The sequence below is a fragment of the Papio anubis genome, chromosome 18 (genome assembly GCF_008728515.1).
Source record: "Papio anubis isolate 15944 chromosome 18, Panubis1.0, whole genome shotgun sequence".
NCBI classification, from domain to species: domain Eukaryota; kingdom Metazoa; phylum Chordata; class Mammalia; order Primates; family Cercopithecidae; genus Papio; species Papio anubis.
The window spans coordinates 9,802,588-9,819,191 of record NC_044993.1 but is presented as its reverse complement, the minus strand read 5'-3'; the positions used below and the strand labels follow the sequence as shown (position 1 = coordinate 9,819,191).

General features: G+C 39.9%; 1 long non-coding RNA gene across 2 annotated transcripts; it reads left to right on the top strand.

The window, feature by feature from the left end:
* Positions 1-837: 837 nt before the first annotated feature.
* Positions 838-6,526, top strand: LOC110742062. 2 transcript variants are annotated; one of them, XR_002519319.2, is made up of 4 exons: positions 838-882; positions 1,949-2,061; positions 2,255-2,399; positions 6,278-6,526. It is a non-coding gene; the product is annotated as an uncharacterized LOC110742062 (long non-coding RNA). The 2 variants fall into 2 exon arrangements; XR_004179720.1 differs by lacking the exon at positions 838-882 and adding an exon at positions 1,585-1,645.
* Positions 6,527-16,604: the final 10,078 nt, after the last annotated feature.

Genomic DNA, 16,604 nt, shown 5'->3' with positions numbered 1-16,604 from the left:
AAGCTGCTTAACCAGCCCACACCTACCTACCCACAGAAAAATGGATGAGCTCTACCAAGCCCAGTTCACCCCAGTGGAAATGACTACCCATCTGCATATGCAAAGCTGAATAAATGCTTATCACTTGAAACCATTGGGTGTGGGGTTGTTTGTTATGCAGCAATAGCTAACTGCTACAAGCCACCAAGTAGAAGATGCTTCCCTTCAGAGAACACCTAATTTCTTTTACATACAAACCCACTTTGCATTTGAATTTCTTGCTAAGGCTGAGCAGGCTTTAGGCATGAAAAAAAAGGTAAAGAAAAAAAGTCATAGAAACAGACCTTGCCTTCAAGTATGCTCATATTTTGATGACACCTAGAAGGTCACTTAGAAACTGCTTTGAGTAAAGAAATTATTCCCAGAGGCTATTAAGAACATTTTTAGGGTCAATTTTGCTTCATATTGTCTATGAAGGAAAACTCTGTAAATTAAATATTGTGTGAATATGAGTAGTAGAAAATAAATTGAACTAATTTAAACAATTTAAGGGAGTAAGTAATTAAAGGTGCACGTGTCAGGATTTTTTTTGTTGTAAAGGACAAAAACCAAATTTAAACCAGCATAAGCCAAAAATAAGGCACACATTGACTCATGTGACTGAGGAATCATCCAAGGATGTTCGATTTCAGTCACAATTGAATCCTGAAATTTCATTGTGTTCTGTTGTTTCCATCTTTGCCATCGGCCCATGTGTCCTTCAATCCTCTGGGAAAGATGTCCATTTAGCACATCTCCCCAAATTCCAAATTCTTTCTTGTTCCAAATTCCAGGCTCTAGAGCTCTGACTTCAAATTTCAAATAATCAATGAAAGGACACCTGATTGTACGGCTGCAGGTCAGGTGTGTACCTCTGATCTCATCCTCTGTCATATGGCATGCAGACAGCATGGTAGACCTGGCCACTCTCAGATAGGACCATTGCACAAACACCCCCAAAGCTAATGTCACCTGAGACATTTTTCCTCTCTCCCCTCCTGTCTCACTTCTTTCTCTGCCCTCATTGTTCTCCAACATTCATTTTCCATACATAGGATGGTGTTGAAAATGTTCGCAAACTGAATATTTGTTTTTAAAAGGATGGGTGACATAAAACCTGTGTCATTTTATTTTCCTCTTATGTCTGTTTTGCTTTTAAATAAATACATTCATCTCATGGAATGAAGGGGAAAGAAAGACAAGTGGAATGTTAATACCCAAAGTTAGACTGTTAATAATCTCAGAGGCTCTGTTCCTGACAAGATGTGTGACTTTCTAAAAGTGACTTCACTTCTCAGAACATCGTTTTCTGAGCTATTAAATTATCAGCAGACATTATAAAGTCTACCTTGGATAGCAGCTTCAGAGAGTCTGTAAAGCTCTAGATAAAAGCAAGTTCTAATTCAATGACAATAACGAAGACTGCTGTCACCATTGTTACTGCAAATGATGACAATAACATATGATGTGGGGCTCAGGATTCAACAACGTTTGGTCACTCATGAAACAAACCATGACAGCTGAGTGTCTCTTCCAATGTCTTTGAACCTCACTCGGTGGCCTTCAGTCTGATGAGCTGGCTGTGCTCTCCCAACTTCTGCCTTAGTGTTTGTTTATATCTTTGCATGTATGTGTGTATCTCTGATTTCCGACTTTATTTCTCTGCCTCCTTCCCTCTGACTCTATCTTTGTCTCTCACTCCCTCTCCTCTCTTTCTGTTGTTATTTGTCTGTCTTCTGTCCTCTCTTAGTTTCTTACTCTGTCTCACTTCCCCAGGTTCCTCTGTCTACCTCCCTTTCTCTCTCTTTCACTCACCCTCTCTAGTGGCCGTGGCACTAGATGGATTTCCCCACCTTGATTCTGCCACCCAATCTGGCAGGACATGTGCTTCCTTTTCCTTGTCACAAGCAACTGTGTCCTGTCTTGACAGCTTAAACAACAACAAAGTAGTTTGTGCCAACCTCTGGATGCTTAAGCCAACATGGTCTAGCTGACCTTCTGCAAGGGGAAGGGTTCACCCAGTTTGCCAAACCTGAGGCCCGTGTGAGCACCAAGGCACCAAGGGGTCACCTGGCTTCTGTCACCCAGACAGAGGTCCCACCCATTCCCTGGAAATCCCTAGGAGCAGGGATGCTAAAGCACATATCCTGCTGTTTGTTAATAGTGGGCAGGTGGGGGAGTTTCCTGGCTTGGCTTTGATGACTCTGAAAAGGTTAAATCATTATTAAATGTTTAGAGAATGCGAAGCTGGCACCCAGCCCTGTGTTTTCTGTAATATCAATTATTCCCGGAGAACACTGCTGCTTGTTGGGCTGGGAGGTACCAAGAAAGAGGGAAGTATCACCAGCTCACCTCTAAGCTGCAGAAACAATATTGCCAAGGTAAGAGACTATGTGGGTAATCCTGAGAAAGACTCAAGGGAAGGGAAGGGGAGGGATGACGGGATGACACTGACTAAGTAGGTGAGCCAGGAAGAACAGAGATGACGAGACGGCAGGTAACCCACAGAAGAGCTGTTGACTGTTCCCCTGAACTGATTAGACAGATGTCCAAGAAGCCCCTATTCTGTGAATGGTGCTTGTCTATAAAGTACTGGACTGTCTTCACATCTCTGGGAAGAAAATGTAATTACTATTTTTGTCTCTAGAAATTTTGGTCCTGTGCACAACCACAATTCCCATCTGCATACATGTGTCTTTTTACCATGGATCTCCAGGTCAGACCTCTGCTCTGAATTCCAGAATTCTGACTCTATCAGCTTCTAGCTGTCTCCCCTCTATGATGTAACAAGAGCACTTCAGATTCAATATGCCTAAGACTAAACTAAAGTTCTCCCCACCCAAGCCTGGTCACTGCTGTCTCTCAGGAAATGGCCCCGACTGTCTGTTGTCCATATACTTTATAAAACCTGTTTTTTGTTTGTTTGTTTGTTTGTTTTTGAGACAGAGTCTTACTCTGTCTCCCAGGCTGGAGTGCAGTGGCGCCATCTTGGCTCATTGCAAGCTCCACCCACCAGGTTCATGCCATTTTCCTGCCTCAGCCTCCCGAGTAGCTGGGACTACTGGCGTCTGCCACCACACCCAGCTAATTTTTTGTATTTTTAGTAGAGACGGGGTTTCACCATGTTAGCCAGGATGGTCTCGATCTCCTGACCTCGTGATCCACCCGCCTTGGCCTCCCAAAGTGCTGGCATTATAGGCGTGTGCCACTGTGCCCAGCCACTTTATATAACTTTTAAAGCATAATCAAGAACATATAAAAAATAAGATAAAATATGATAACATATAAGATAAAAATAAGATATTATATATGTATATTATGTATATACATATATTTATACATATATGTGTATTATACATATATAATACGTTGTACATTTTATATGTATATTATACATATATCTTATACATATATATTACACATGTATATATATTACACATCTTATTCATCTTATATATGTATATATTTTATATCTTAAGTATAATATATTAAGCATAATATCTTATGTATAAGATATATGTATATAGATAAGATATAAAGTATATTATCTTCTCCCTGGCTTTATGCAAAAAGTAGCACAACACACACACAGAGTTCTACCTCACTTTCTTTTACTTAGCAATATGCCTTAGAGATTGTTTCATTTCAGTACACAAACTGATGCCTCATTTTTATAGCTGCATAGTGTTCCATTCTATGGGTCTTCCATAATTTAGATAAATCAGTCACTGGTCAAAGTTCTCACCCTGTCCATTTCCTTCAACTCTTTAGCCAATCCCTCCCTAAGTCCAATCAATTTACCATCCAGCCATTTCTCTGAAACATCCTGTCACTTCATCGTCATGTCCACTTCAGCCCAGATGTAACAGTCTCATGGCCAAGCTCTCACTTGGACAAAGGCAACAGCTTCTGACTGATCTCTCTGCAATCAGCCCACCATAGCCAGAGAGGACCTTCCAAACTCTGACCAAGGAGCCCCTTGCCTGCTCAGAACCCTTCAATTACTCTCAACATAAGGACCCAGAAATCATCAAAAAGCCCTAGAAGGCATGCTCTGGCCACCTTCTTCTCTCTGCTTCAGTGCTGAATGTTTCCATGTTCCGTGAAAATATCACACTTCTTTTTGCACACATTACCCCTTTAATCTGGAAGACTTTCCACACCCTCTGAAATTCCATCCTCTGGCTATCATTTATTTTTCATGTAATTTCTGCACAGGCAAAACATTCACAGGATTCATAAATCCAAAGTCTAAACATCCACATAGAATAAATTATCCATCTCATGCTGCCCACATCCACCCAATTCTCCCCATACCTTATCCCCACTTCCATATACTCCAAGAGATTTTTAAAGCATATTCAAGTACCTATTCATATACACATTCTCTCCTTCCTGGCTTTACAGAAAAGGTTGCATACTATGCACGTAGATCTGCACCTTGTTCCCTCTAATTATTTAGCAATATAGCTTAGAGATCGTTTTACTTCAGTACATAAACTGATGCATCCTTTTTAGAGCTGTATAGTATTCCATTCTATAGCTATCCCATAATTTATGTAAACTGTTCCCAAAGTGATAGGTACTAATATTTTTCTATTTCAAATAATACTGAGGACAATAATATTACACATTTCATTGCAAGCAGGTAGAGCTAGAAGAAAAATCCAAGAAAATAAACATTTGTTTAAAAGTTGATGTATTTGCAATTGTGATAAATGTTGCTTAAGTGCCCTTCATGAGGGTTTCAAATGACATTCTCACTCACGAGAGCCTGATAGCCACACTCTTACCAACAGATTGTTTTTCTTTTCTATCTGGTAGGTACAAATAGATTCTACCAGATATTTTTAAAGACATACAGATTTGATAATTAACCAGTGTGACGCTTGCATATAATGAGATTTGAGTGGCACACCAGGATATACAAATTGAGTTGGACTAAGGATGCCAAGACCTGGACAGCCCATGGCCAAGGGCATCAATGTGCCAGCAAACCTCTCTGTCATGCCAGTTAGAAAAATGCAATTTCAAGAAAAACATGTTTGTTTGTTTCTTGTTTTTGTGTTTTGTTTTGTTTTGTAACAGAGTTTCACTCTTGTTGCCCAGGCTGGAGTGCAGTGGTGTGATCTCGGCTCACTGCAACCTCTACCTCCCGGGTTGAAGTGATTCTCCTGCCTCAGTCTCCCAAGTAGCAGGGATTACAGGTGCTCACAATCACGACTGGATAATTTTTGTATTTTTAGTAGAGACGGGGTTTAGCCATTTTGGCCAAGCTGGTCTCAAATTCCTGACGTCAGGTGATCCACCCTCCTTGGCCTCCCAAAATGCTGGGATTACAGGCATGATCCACTGTGCCTGACTGGAAAACAAGATTTTTATTCCAATTTTATAATTTTAAAAATGGCTTCTTAATCCAATTAACATAGGGGCATATTTGAAGACAGTGGAATTAGGTGGAGTGACCAATGAACGCAAGAAAAAAAAGAGACTGGGAAGGACACATAGGCCTCGGTTATAAAAAAAAAAAAAAAAAGAAAAAAGCTTTCCCCATGCTGTACATGCACAGGTGCAACTAATACTCAGCCACTTGACAGCATACAGAGTGGTTACCTGACAAGACAGGCTCAGGCAAGAGGCTTTGGGGTGACAATGAGACACAGCATAGACTGGAGACTCAGTCCTGCAACAAACCCCAAATCTAGCCTCAGCTGTGCAGCCTCATTCGAGGTGACCTGACCTCTCTCCATGACTCAATTCCTCTATTTGTAATATACAGGAGAATTTCTTAGAGTTGTTAGGAGAGCTAAATTAGATAAACTCTTGTAGAGCGCACAGCATTACCCCTGGCACACTGGAAACACTAAGATGGTATCTATTATTTCATAATAATTCTATTATAATTGTAACTATTATTATTGGATGGCATTAGAATGTGAGCCACAGGTCACTCATCAGTGTAAGGTACGTGGGCCTTGGGTCAGAGAGAATTGGGTCTCTTCCCGAGATGTAGCTTCATTAGTTGTTCTACTGGTGTGATTTTAATACTGTTCTCTTGCCTATCAAATGGGGCAAATAACTTTTGTAAGGATGGTATGAGGTCAGAAAAACAGAATGCTCAGCACCCAAGAGACTCCTCAGTTAGTCACGGCTATCATTCCAAACCTCAGCACCTAGCAGGAGGGGCTAGAAAACTGGAATGTTTTATTTGTCGGTCTTTTTTTTTTCTCAGAGAACTTTATCTGGTTTTCCTCTGCAGTTTGGACACAGACACACCCTTCCAAAGAACAAGATCTGCTTTCCTTTACTGCTCAAGTGGATTCTCCAGGCCAAGTGGAATCCGCAGCTGTGGGCCCCAAGCCCTCCCCAGCCAGCTCCACGAGTCAAAGCTCTAATTCACTGTGAAAGGGCTGCAGCACCACCCCTGTGAGGTCCTTAAATGTTTTATGAGCTCCCTGAAATGCTCAGATAATTAAAAACACTTTCTTAATAGCTTGGCTTAATGAAACCAGGACTTTATGTTTTATTTGGAAAGAGTGAACATCCCAGTCACACTTATTAATATTTTTAAGAGTATGCCGAATTGTGTCCCGGGATGGAGGGAAATCATTGCTTAAAGGAGGGAAATGGGCTTTCCTGAGTTTCTGACAAGTCTTGAGCTTATTAGAGCTCATTACATCCAGGAAGTCTGAAAACCTAAATTAGCAATCACCACATACGATGTGGCAGGCTATTATTAAGGAGGCCACTTATTATAGAAACATGGAATTCTCAATTAAAAAGTAGTCCACCTAGGCCCCAAAGGTTCAAGAGGATTACCTGTGTCATCTAGGCAGTCACTTCAAAAGCTAGCTGAGAAGCAGGCTCCTATGAGAGCAACTTTTTCTGTCTAGTCCAATAAACATGATCCTCTCAGGAAAAAAATGCCAGAATCCAAACAGCTTGAATGTAAACCCAATTGGTTTGGAAGGATAGAGGTACCAGTGAGACAAGGATTCCAAATTGCAGTGACCCACCTTGTCCCTAGAAAGAGCAGACTGTTTAGAGTCCAGTTCTTTCCAGCAGTGGCCACATGGTACCCCAGGATGGGCTTGGACTTCAAGGTCAGGTGCAGTGGTGTGCCAGAGCCAACCTCTACCAGCCAATGAGCGAAGACTGTGTGCATCTCTTCCCAACTCTACAGTCAATGATGTCATATTGACAGCTTGAAATCAGCCATGGTGGAGGTATTTACACCATGGAAATAGACAGATACTACAAAAACCAGTGCTTTATTTTATCTTCAGGGAGCCAGGAGTTAAATATTACCCAGTACACCACTGGATGTAGGTTCAAATCCTGGTTGGAAAATTGTGAATATGAGCAGGAATAGTTTATTTAACTTTCCTGAGCATTCATTTCTTTATTAAAAAATAGAGATAAAACTCCTTCCATACACAGCTTTTCTGTTTTTTCTCCATGGCACTTACCCCCACCTAACATTATAATAAATTTGTATCTGTTGATGTTGTTATTGTGCTTGTGGTTATGTCTTTCTCCGTAAAGCTCCCTCATTTATTCAAAAATGTGTACTGAGCACCTACTATGTCTCAGACACTATTCTAGGTACTTGGATACAGTAGTGATCAAAACAGACCAAAATTTCTATTTTCATGGAATATACAAACCATAAACATAGTAAAGGGTATGTATCTCAGATGGTGACAAGCACTACGGAAAAAAAAAGTAAGCTGGAGAATACAGCATGTTAGGATCAGAAACAGGCATTGCAACTTTAACAAGGGTAGCCATGAGGACATGCTTTAGAAGATTACATTGGAGAAAACTGCAAGAAATGACAAAGTGAGCCCAGTGGCCATATGGGAAGGAGCATCCCAGAGAGAGGGAAAGGGAAACCGATGGGTGGGACCGTGACTAGAGTGTCTGAGGAATCCACAGAGACCACTGTGTTTGGAGCAGAGGGATAAAGGGCATGAGCCACAGGGGATGAGATAATAGCAGCAATGGGGTAGGATTTTAAAGGGCATTCTGTAACCAACAGAACCTTCTGCAAGGATGAAATTGATCTCTGTTGGTGCACACACAATGGTAGCTACTAACCACAGGTGACTATGGGGCATTTGATATGTGGCTAGAGCAATTAAGGAAATAAATTTTTTATTTTATTTAATTTTAAATAATTTTCATGGAAAAAGCCACACTTGGCTGGTGGCTGCAGTTCGGGACAGTGCAGTTAGGGACCACTGTAAACATTTTTGTTGTTTGCCCTGGATGAGATGAAGAGCCACTGGGGAAACCCAACAAAACAGCCCTATGATCTGCGTGACCTTATCAAGGCTTGCTCTGGCTGCTCTGTGAAGGAGAAATTGCAGGGGCAAGGCCAGTGGGGAAGCTGTGGCGACCATCCAGCAGGACACGCCAATGGCTCCATGACAGAAAGGATTGTATTTTGCTCTCTTCTCTATTTCTAGCACCTATAACATAGGAGGTATTTTAGGATATTTGGGGAGGGAGCTTTATGGATTTGGGGGACATTAAATAAGATCATTATTTGCTCATTTAGTGCAATTTTTTCTGTTTCGCCTAAAATTTATGGGTTGGCAATGACATGTGAACCATCTTATTTGTCAGGTATGCAGGTAAGAGACTGGCTGAGTCTGAATATTATTTGATACAATAAGCGTATCCCAAAGTTTATTCTACAGACATGGGTTTCATGGAATGTTAATGGGTACTCAACAGTACAAGATATACAAATAAATTCTATGATTAAGGAAGTATGGGAAATGCCAACTTAAGCAAAATAAAAATTTCTTTACTGCAGTAAATATCAATGCCTTTCATATATTAATATAAATTGTGTCACTCCAACAGGACACAAACAGATAGGAAATATCTTCCAGCTGTGTTTGCAATAAGGACCCTCATTTTTCCTTAGTTGGGTATCTAGTCCAGGGGATGTTCAACAGAGCACTCCTTAGGAAATATTGCATTTGCTGAGTCATGGAAAGAGAGACTGAACGCAGGCAGCCACCCCAGACATTCTATAACACATCACTCTGCTGTATTTTCTCTGTAGGACTTAACACTATCTCAAACTATCACCTTCACTCATGTGTTGACCTGCATATTCAACTATAACTTATGCAAGCAAGAAACCCAAGGGAGTGGAGGGGTCTTGTCTATCTGCTCACATGTGTACTCAGTCCTTAGCACAGCAGAAGGTGACAACAAAAACATTAACTGAAAGAATAGCCTGGAATCTACGATGACCAAGTCCTTAGGATTTTGTGGGACAACATTCTCCAAGCCCTGAGAGTGCAAAGGAGAATCCTGCATAATCCCCACCTGCAAGCTTCTCATCATGAGTCTGAGATTAAATATAGATTTTTTTTTTCTACTTTAAGTTCCAGGATATATGTGCTGGACATGCAGGTTTGTTACACAGGTATACATGTCCGATGGTGATTTGCTACACCTATCAACCAGTCATCTTGGTTTTAAGCCCCACATGCATTAACTATTTGTCCTAATGCTCTCCCTCCCCTTGCTCCCCACCCACCGACAGGCCCCAGTGTGTGATGTTTCCCTCCCTGTGTCCGTGTGTTCTCATTGTTCAACTCCCACTTATGAATGAGAACATGCGGTGTTTGGTTTTATGTTCCTGTGTTAGTTTGCTGAGAATGATGGCTTCCAGCTTCATCCATATCAAATATAGATGCTTTAAGAAGCAAACTGATGAGAAAGGATACAATAGGACAGTTAATGATCCCAGAAAAATGGTATAGGAATTCAGCCCCTGGAATTCTTTGGTCTGGATGGCCTAGGGGACTCTGGAGAAGGTGTAACTCAGCCCAACCTCTGCAGTGAGGAACAGAATGCTTCAGAGAAGCTAGGACAGGCCTGCCAGGCATAGCAAATGTTGTTTGCCCAGTACAGAGCAGGAACATGCACAGTGGACAAAGACCATTCTTCTTTGGTTGGTGAACTATAATCTCACAGTCACATGTGAGACTGTGTTCAACTCTGTTACAGATTAGGGGGTCAGAGGGGATCTGGGATGGTTGAATGAACAACAGTTCTAATAGCTAACATGAGTCAAGTGCATGTACTAAGCATTTGACCAGCATCATTTAATTCTGTATCCATCTCATTTAACTCTCCCAGCAATCCAAGGGACGGATATTACCCCTTTCTATTGATGAATAAGCTGAATCTGAATTAAGAATCAAACAGTCTTAACCACCATGGAATATTGCCTTCTCAAATAATTAGATTGTCCTGAGTGGACATGTTCATGTTTCAATAAGAACACAGTCAAAACACAGATACTGAAACAAACCCCAAGTTAGGACCTTAGAGGTAGAAGGACCACTCCATACTTGGCAGGAGTGTGGGAGCATTCAGGGAAATTTTCAAAGAGAAGTTAATGTTTCAGCAGCATATTAAGAAGGGATGGCTCTTCCCTTCGTGAATGGGGTGAAAGGGAGGGCATCATGAGAAGAGGCACAGCCGTGGTCAAAACAGGAAGACTGGAGGTGACATACATGTTCAGAATTGCAGGCAAAGTTCAAACTCCTTCAACTCATGTTTAAGGCAGTGTTTGAATAGTCAAATGGATGTATGAAAAAGCAATGACTGCCAGACCTCTCAGGGGTCATACAAAATTATTTCTTCAGAGTGTCGTGGCAACAAAAAGCCAATTAAAGCCCCAGGAGTCAGTGACTGAGCACACAAAAAAACAAATCCTTCTGAGTCCACAACTCCCCTCCTCTGGTTCTTTCTCCTCCTTGATCATATTTAATTGGAAGAAGTGGCCATGAGTAAAGCAACCATGAGGGTTGAGTATCTCCCTTATGATGGACCCCATAATAATTATTGACTGTACCTTCTATAATAAGCCCTATAATTTATTACTCCAGCTTTGCTTCCTGGGCTTCATATCAATACCTCTCATGTGCAGTGGTGGTAGGGGAATAAATGTCAAGTACTGAGCACAGACTTATTTAAAACTTTGTCCCTGAAATTTACTTTCACTGCAGTATATTTGCCATAATTAGGAGGCCAAATAGCCCCTGGCTGGGATAAAAGATAGCACAAGAATGAGGAGAGAGACACAGCCCTGGTGTGAGGCTGACCTGTCTGGATGCCGGTCCTTCCACTTTTACCACTGCCTGACTTTTTTCCCATTTCTAAAATATAAGTCCTACCTTTCAGGGTTTTAGAGGAAATAAAAATTAATAATGCATATAAAGAACCTGACCCAAAACCTAGCATATACTAAGCAGTCAATACGTACTTATTTCCTTTGAATATCTACACTTTTAAGTCATTGTAGTGTATGGGGCTGGATATCCATTGGCTTCTTTTGAGGGCCTGTCCCATGTTCTGCTCTGGGGTAGAAAAGATGAAGGGTACACAAGATGGAGAAGATGTACCTTTGCCTATGGGGGGGCTTATGGTTTAGTTGAGAATGCAGGTTGTGTAGACGTGTTGAAACCAGATAATGAGGATAGTTCTCATTTAAAAGTAGCTTCACAGTCTGTTTCAGTGCTAAAGGAGTTCAAAAGATGCATGATGAAAGGCTTCCAGAAGATGAGACTTAAAGAATCACTAGGATTTGGGATGGTAGAAAGTAGGGAAAATGAACACGATGAGCCAAAATCCTGGGTTGAGATGGTCTTCAGATGATTACAAAAATAGTAACTATTAGATCTGTTAATATTCAAGTACTGTTCCTCAATTTAGTAACAAAGTAGGCTCTAGAAAATTCTAGGAAGGCACAAATTTGGAATGTAAGCTTACAATTCCTCACACATCAAGGTGGTGTTTTGTTACTGGTCGAAACTCCCTTGATTGTAGATGCATGGGCATGATTCTCTGAGATGGTGCAATTAACCTTTGCATCTTCACATAAAGATCAGTCATTATAATGAGGCAAAAAACCTTAGTATGCTCTCTGGCTTCACTTCAAAATGATGCTCCAGCTCTCATTGGGGAAAGGTACCGAACATTTCGATGTTTCTTAATGTCCCTAAAGACCCGTCTATATTTAGAAAAGTTATGCCTGCATTTGTATATGACAGTATATGCAGAATTTGCTCATGTCATAATTTTATCTTCATTCATGGCTTTGCATGACTCTAAGAAGAATGCATGCTGAAGCAGAAAAGTCATCAGGCACTTCTGTGGTCTGGGTTTTGCTGAATGCAATGCTTAGTGAGAAACCACCCTGAGAAGAAAAGGTTGAAGAGACTGATTTACATGAAATGTGAACAGTGAAATATAATTCAGTCATAATCAGTTTATGCAGAATTAATGCCAAGTCAAAACAAAAACTGTTTTCTGTCATTCCACCTGAGCTCTTTGCATAGATCCATGCCAGCTAAATCCAGTTCTATTTATCCTGTTCTTGAGAGTCTCATTTAACAGGACACTACTCCACAACTCACTCTTGTGCCTGCTCTTTACAACTAACCAACCTCTAGCCTGAACACTCATTCTTGTTTAGTTGAGGCATAACAACTAAATAACAGGTGGTCACATAAACACCTGTCACCACTGCCTACCCATGCCCATTTTCCACAAACATAATCAGTTCGGTTACATCACTCTCTTCTAAGTTTTGAATTATCAGTACATTTCAAAAAGTTCTAGTTCCAATCATCATACTACATATTCTGGACAAAAGGGATCACCAATAATTCAAAAATTATTTACTGAGCAGCTGCTATGTGCAAGTGGCTCTCCTGGGGTTACAAAAATAAGGCAAGGTTTTTGGCTTCAAGAAGTTCAGTGTATTAAACCACAAGACCTATTTTCCATGTCCTTCAATGACCCTATTAGAGAATATTTATTTATTGATATACAATTTGAAAACAGAGCTGAATTCACTGAATGCCTATATTCAATGTGATATCTTGGGGAAACGACCTAATTCCTCTTTCTTTCCTTTCCCACCTGACAAACTCCCAGTCAGTGATCCTTCAAGAAGGAGCTCAAAGGACTTACTCAGCTTTGACAGACAAGAAAATGTTACTCCATCTTTTATGTCACACCTTGCAGAGCAGCCTTAGTTTCTCCATATAAACTGTTTTATTGATGCATCTACCTTCTTTATTAGACTTAAGCTCCTTAAATACTGGAACTTGACTTTTTAATTTCTACACCCTGGCATCTAGTTTAGTGCCTGATCCAGTACATACGTGCTGCCTGAGTATGATCAACAAGTTTAGTGCCTGATCCAATACACACTTGCTGCCTGAATATGATGAATAACTGAGTATGATGATTGTTGTTGTAATATGTATCTGCTCCTCTGAATGGAAATATGTATTTGCTCCATTCTTTCAATGCAATTTGCATTCTTTATTGAGGTCCAGCCTAAAACCCATGGTCTTCAGATGATTACAAAAAAACTAACTATTAGATCTGTTAATATTCAATCATTGTTCCTCAATTTAGTAACAAAGTAGGCTTTGCTACTCAACCATACTCACTTCATCTGGGTATTTATCCAGAATTCTGGGGAGATACCAAAAAAAGGCAGCAAGTAGGCCAAATCATTCATATAGACATGTTTGCATGTTTCTCTGGAATATGTCCTTTGTTTTTACTCATATACCTATCCTATCTCTTTGAAGCAATGTTCTCCTCACTATAAAACCTGCTGTTACTATTTTGCTCAATGAACCCATATTCTATTTTTTCTGATGTAAGCATGGCTACTACTGCTCTCTTTCATTTTCCCTTTACATAGAATATCTTTTTCCATCCCTACTCTTTCAGTCTGCCTGTGTCCCTATAGGTGAAGTGAGTCTCTTGTAGGCAGCATATAGTTAGGTCCTTTTTTAAAAAAAACATCCACTTTGGTCACTCTATCTTTTGACTAGAGAGTTTAATTTACATTACAGGTAATTACTGATAGGTAAAGACTTACCAGTAACATTTGTTGTTTTCTTATTTTGTAGATCCTTTGAATAAACTCACGTTCTAAACTTCCGTTTGTCTGCTTGTTTGCTTGCTTGTTTGAAGATCAAACTGCATTTATGAAGTAAAGACTTCCTTTTTCTGACTAGTACTCCGATCAGCATTAATAACCAAGATTACTGCTCTGAGTTAATAAAACTCCAATCCAAACAAAAAAATTAGCATATTATGGTTTGTTGGACTGTGTTACTTTTCTATAGGTAACTTCTTAAGTGATTTGTGTTTGAAATACTAAGAATGATTTTAGAAACCCCAGTAATACTTTTGCAGATCCCTAGAAGTTTCCAGACTTCATGAGTAACAGTGATCATGAGTAACACGATGATCTGTCAATTACATGCCAGGTACCTTTCTTGTCCTAGCTCTGCCACCACTATGTGACCTTAGAAGTTATGTTCTTCCATGGCTCAGTACCAAATGTATAGAAACAGTATTCTCCTAAGAGTTATATAAATTTAATGAGATAATGAATAAACTCCTTCCCTAAAGTGCCCAGTGCATACTTATGTCCATGGTCCTGCCCAATCATCAGTAGGTAGCTATTACTATTTTTTAGATTTTCTATGACCTGCTCTCTTTTCCAACTGTCTTGCTGCATAACTACCCATGGCATTTCAGAGTATGAAGTACTAGATTTTAAGGAAGACATTTAATAGGATTGTGTCACAGGACTTAAGGCAGATAAGCTTGGGAGTTTTCATAAATCATGTAGATTTTAATTGGAAGCAGTGGTGTTTGCTATGGCTGGAAGACAAGAGGAGGAGTAGTTCATTACCTGAGTATGTCAGCCCTCATCCAGTGGGACTGAGAACTTGGAGAGAGGGCCAGCAGAGAGTTACCATCCATTACTTAGACTTAAGTAAATCAATTACTTGTTGATGAAGGCTCATGAGCAACCTATACCATGCTATGTTCATAAGCAGGATTACTGGTTGAGGCAAAACTGCTAAGGTAATATTGGAGTGATTTTCCCAGTGAAATGTGACATTCCAGTTCTCTCTTTGGCTCACACTGAAAGACAGGATAAAATTTAAAAGTTCAACAAATTAATACTCAACCAATCCAGGTTTGTGGAAGTCTTGTGGGGAAGAAGTCATATCCTCCCAGATTTATTTTATTCCAGGTCTCCAGGATCCATCATAAATGGAATTTATAGCTGGCTCTAAGAAGTGATGAAACCCCATGCATTCCTGTTTTTGCCTTCACAATATTGTAGCTTCTCATGAGCCTCCTTCAACTTTGCCCCTTGTTCACTCATCTTCTCCCTCCAGAGGGCTGGAAGCCACCAGGTCACTGTTTTAGCAGTCTGTTTTGGATTGTTTTCAATCATTTCATGACCTGTGAATTGCCTGGGTTAGAAGCTACAGGTAGCACTAGTGAACAGTTCATGTAAGGAGCAAAGACATGAAGAAAATATTTCCTCATGCACTGTTGGAATTCTAGGCCATGAACTTCATGTGATTCTAAAATGAGAGTATGATATGACATGTCAATATGCACATAACACTGGTTACCACTGACTATGAATCTCCTGGGGTGACCCATTCCATTGAGAATAAAGATTTCTTTCCCCAGTTTGCTTTGCCATTCTATTTCCAAGCTGTGTAACTGCAAATTTTAAGAACTGGCTTTAATTTCATTTTGTTGGAATACAGTCAGGATCGCTAGTACATTAAATATCTTTAGAGTCTTATTAATCTATTAAAAAAATCTTTACCAATGTATAACCAGTTTTAACTTGGAACAATTTTCACCCACATCTGTGTCCTTAGAAATCATTATTTACAAGTTATCCAACAGGCCTGGGAAAACAGAAGTTTTCTTTAAACAGTACATCTTCAGAGAAGACATGTATTATATTTATATAATGAAGCGGTTGTCTGACTAGCTATATAACAACTCAGGTGTTTTTAAATAAGTAGAAAAAATGTAGCATGGAAACTTAATTCTGCTTCTGGAGCAGGTTGATAAATCTAGCCAAACATCTTTATTTTTTACAGTACATTAAGGGAACATTTTTATTTAGTATAGTCATAGATCTTCACATTACTGGGAAGTGTGTTCTTATGTTGCTTTTTTGTCTTCAGAATTGCCTTAGGAAGACATTCTTTCACTGGGAGTTCTATTGATGTTATTCTGGGGGAGAAAGCTGTGCCCAAACTTGATTTGAATTAATTGAGGACTACAGAATGGTGTCTTCATGCCCCTCACTGCCAAAGGCTTTGTCTGCAGAAGAGGAGTTTTGCTTTTAAAAGGATAGCCAAGATTTTCAAAAATGGATGATGAATACATTGTTCGTCAAACTATTCTCACAACTTTTGTGTACTTTGAAATTTTCCATAATAAGTAGTTCTTTCAAAGGAATTGGCAATAAAAGGGGAAAAGGATATCTATGGGAAACCTATTAAAATTCATTTCCCATAGATATATTAGCATTCACTGTGTCCCAGACTCAGAACTAAGAAGTATAGAGTGGAAACAAGAAACTGTCCTCAAGAAACTCATTCTCTAGTTGAAGTAATTTTCATGGAGTGAATGTTTCCATATCCTCAAAACTCATACGTTAAAGCCTAAATATCTCTATCTTCTCTCTCTTC